At 44.3% G+C, this 4,072-nt stretch overlaps 1 non-coding gene across 1 annotated transcript; it reads left to right on the top strand.

Moving 5' to 3' along the window:
* Positions 1-1,221: 1,221 nt before the first annotated feature.
* Positions 1,222-1,328, top strand: LOC115067221. Its single transcript, XR_003846649.1, has one exon. It is a non-coding gene; the product is annotated as a U6 spliceosomal RNA (small nuclear RNA).
* The last annotated feature ends 2,744 nt before the right edge of the window (positions 1,329-4,072 follow it).

Genomic DNA, 4,072 nt, shown 5'->3' with positions numbered 1-4,072 from the left:
GGTGGCCCAATTCCAATGTGGGTCAGAAGTTTTCAGACTTTCTCCTTAGGTCTGGAGTCTTCTAATAATGATTTTGGCCTCAGGAACTTGAGTGTTGGACTGACCTGAGATCCTGGCCGTGACCATGCCATGCAGGGATGCAAAGGCAAATGGGGTGGGAAGAAGCCCCAAGATTTCCCAGGGAGTGGATTGAGTAGCTGGGTTGTACTGGATGCATAGTATGAAGGAGTGGAAAGTTAAGCCTCGGAGCCCCAGAAAGAGGCTGTCAGCCCCAGATAGAGGCTAGCGATTGTTGCAGGACCAGGGAAGTAAAGGGAGGTGAGGGTGGAGCCGGGTCCAGAAGCAGTGCTCCTAAGGTCCAGGGAAGGCACTAAGTTGGTCTGGGTGAAAAAGATCAGGAAGCAGTATTGGTTCCCCAGGTGTCTGGGGACCCAAGACTAGGAATGGCACAGGGCCCAAATTAGGAGTAGAGAACAGCGGGGGAGATGGAAAGGTTAATGTGGCTTGGGGAGTCAAAGCGCAGAGGGCTGCGCTATAGACTTACCCCAAGATGTCTGAGGATGGAAGTGCAGGCTAGGAGACAGCCGGTGGTGCATGTCCTGGGAAGCAGAGAGAGGTGAGGGCAGGGCCAGGTCCAGAAGCGGTGCTCCTGGGTCCCAAGAAAGGCACTAAGTTGTTCTGGGTGAAAAGGATCAGGAAGCAGTATTGGGTCCCCAGGTGTCTGGGGACCCAAGACTAGGAATGGCGCAGGGCCCAAACTAGGAGTAGAGAACAGCAGGGGAGATGGAAGGGTGAATGTGCCTTGGGGAGTCAAAGTGTGGAGGGCTGGGCTATAGACTTACCCCAAGTGGTCTGAGGATGGGAGTGCAGCACTCTGATTTTTTAAATTAATGCAGAAATGAACTGAGAGGTTTTGTATGTTATAATCAATTTGAACATGAATTCAGCCAATTTTGTTTTTGGTGAATAACATGATTTATTCTTAGAAGAGAATATATGTAACGCAAGGCACACGAAGCCACCTTTAGAAAAAGATTTTGTCCCAAATAGTATAATCCTATAAAGAACCCCCGGGAACCAGTTTTTGTAGTTCATCTCTCTAATTCTAGGACTATAAAAGCTGAGGTCTGTGCTGTGAATTCTAGACCAACATGTGATAGAGACTGAGATACTATGTCAATTCTCCACCCTTCAAAAATATCCCATAACTTATACTTTTCAGTGCTCACTTTGACAGGACATGTACTAAAATTGGAATCACACAGAGAAGATTAGCATGGCTCCTGTGCAAGAATGACACACAAATTCAGGAAGAACTCCTTATTTTAAAAAACCTACACCTTTTTCTTCGTGTTAAATATTCTAATCATTTTGTTTCCAAAACTATTTTTTTCTTGGTTTCATTTTCTTTCTTGGTATTCCCAAGAAATGATTTATGCTGTATATCAGAAATGGGATTTCTGGTACATAGTTTTCACAATTATATAAAAGTTCATAGAAGAAATTTCAAATTGTAGACTGAATATTTTAACTTATTTCCAGGCTTATGTGTTCTATGCTTCAGTTAGAAATGTCTGCAAAGTTTCTGTTGACTCAGAAAGACCAAGATCCAAATAGAAGGACTCTAGCTATACAGCTCATAGATAATATGAGTTCAGCAATGCTTAACTTTATTATACTATCTTATGGCAATTAATGAGCTGTCTACCTCATACCTGGGCTTTCAGGTACATGAAGACAGGCATGCATAACCACCATTGACAATATGAACAGTACTTTGTCACTGAAGTGTCTATGTTACATTGTTATCTGGAACTCTTAGAGAAAACATGTAAGATAAATTATGTTTTAGTTACTGAGGAGTGAATAAGACTTCTTGAGACTAAGAAGTCATGAAACAGTTTGACCAAGACAAGGATCTTAAAGGTTTAGTGTTAGCAAATTTGAAATTCCTTCCTATATACTTTGAAAATATACATTTTAAACAAGGTGCATGTCTCTAGTGCTTCCTCTGAACTATCTCATTTATTCTCCCATTGATATTATTTCTCAATTAGGAAAAACACATTTTTCAGAGTATGTAAATATATGTCTTTTCAGACGATATACTTATGTGATCTCCAGCTAGCCTTGGACCCAGGAATCCTCCATGTCCTCCTGCTCAGATCCCTGGACTAGATTTCTAAGTCAAACTAGCTAAACACCTGTAAGTTAAACTCATTTCTGGGAGGTACACGTGGTATCCAATCCCCTCCTCCCACAGTCCTTGCAACAGCCTGAGGAAAACATTCTCCAAACCCTGGTTTGAAGAGTCTTAACAAGTTTATTGGACTTGGTAACTGAGCTTGGGGTGCGGGTTTATTTACAGACAAGTGGGCACCTCTGCTCCCCCTCCTTTCATGGCTGTGTTGGAAAGTCCACACCCACATATAAATCCTGTGGTTCTGGACAGCCTTACAAAATGGTGAGAGATCAGCCTCTTGGTTTTCCCAGCTTTTATACCCTTAGCCCCTCCCCTGCAAGTGGCTAGGGTCAACTGATTGACTGGAAGAGGGAAGGGGAGTGATTTCTTTGCAGAGCATGGGAAGGAGGCAAGACCATGGCTTGATATTAAAGGGTCAGAGGAACAGCCTCTGGGTCACACTCTCCACCCCTTCCTCTGGCTCTCACAAAACTTTCCGCCCACCTTTTCCACTAATATCCCTGAGCCTCAGAGGCAGTGGGGCTACCTTTCTTCCATTGTAATAGGGCACTGGACACTTCAATTCTCTGCATCCTCTGTCATGGTCTGATGGCTCGATTTAGTGGCACTCCACCTACGATAAAAACACAAAAAAAGAAAGAAGCAAGATCATGTAAACAGTATCTGCAATAATAGCTCGTGGTTGTAAACACAAATGCTTGAATGGTACTTTAGTAGGCATATTTCATATATCTAACAATTCAATTGGAGTGGCTTCTCCACTGGGGTCTATAAACTCTCCTACCACAGGGTGTTGGCCTGGTCTGCAATACCAGATGTGTGTTCCAACCCTAGGAGTGGGCATTAGGTCCAATCAATAATTAGCTGGTTGTTCAAACAGTAGACAAGCTACTATTGCACCAGCAGTGACATCTTGCTTTGCATGTTGATAGTTCCACACTAGGAGTCCTCATTGAACAAGATAATAGGGGACAGTTCTCGCCCAGCCATCTGCATAGCGCCTTCTGGCACTATGAAAGCCACCCATCCACTGGTAGGGAGTTTCCAGCTTAGTCCAAGCTTGATTTCTCCCACTCCTGTGCTTGCATTACATGGCTTCTTCAATAATTAGGTCTTACCATCCACTTCAGGTGTGAAACCAACATTATTGGAAATCTCCTTTGTAGTTTTGGGGACCTCTGGGGTCTCTTTGGCCAAGTGCTCATAGGGAGGCAACCCACCCCTGGTACTGAGATTTTCATTTAACAACCTTATGGCTTCTCGAAGGGCCTTTTTCAACCCACACAGGGTTCCTTCTGGGCTTAAGACTTTCAACTGTTCCTTTAGCAACCCGTTTTTACTTTCAATTAACCCTGGTCCTGTAGGATTGTGTGGAAGGTGGAAATACCATTGAACCTGATTATCCTCAGCCCAAGTTTTCACATCTCTACTTGTGAAATAAGTGCCTCTGTCGCTATCAATTTGCCTTGGACACCCATAAATGACACTGAGTTCAGTAAGCCCCTTAATAGTAGTAGCCTTGCCATCACTCTCTTGCAAGGAAAGTCCTGTGTAAAGCCTTTTGCAGTGTCCACACAAGTGAGAGCATATTTACACCCCTCACTGACTGGCAGGGGCCCTATATAATCTACTTGCCAGTCTCTCACAAGGGCAGTTGCCTTGTGCACATGTCCCATCATGGCATCCATCCTCTAGGGCCATAACTGGGAACATGCCTCACAGGCCTGGACATCCTGTTGGATGTCAGCATATTTTACGGGAATGCTGACTGCTTTTGCTATTCTCCATCCCGTGTCAGCTCCTCTGTGGCCCAAATTGATATGAATCCAGTGACCTGCTCCCAGGGGAACCTGAGGACAGACAGCCCTC

The sequence above is a fragment of the Nannospalax galili genome, unplaced genomic scaffold, assembly GCF_000622305.1.
Source record: "Nannospalax galili isolate Female #2095 unplaced genomic scaffold, S.galili_v1.0 scaffold1345, whole genome shotgun sequence".
NCBI lineage: Eukaryota > Metazoa > Chordata > Mammalia > Rodentia > Spalacidae > Nannospalax > Nannospalax galili.
Note: the sequence above shows the minus strand (reverse complement) of the source record. Positions and strands in the feature narration are given on the sequence as shown.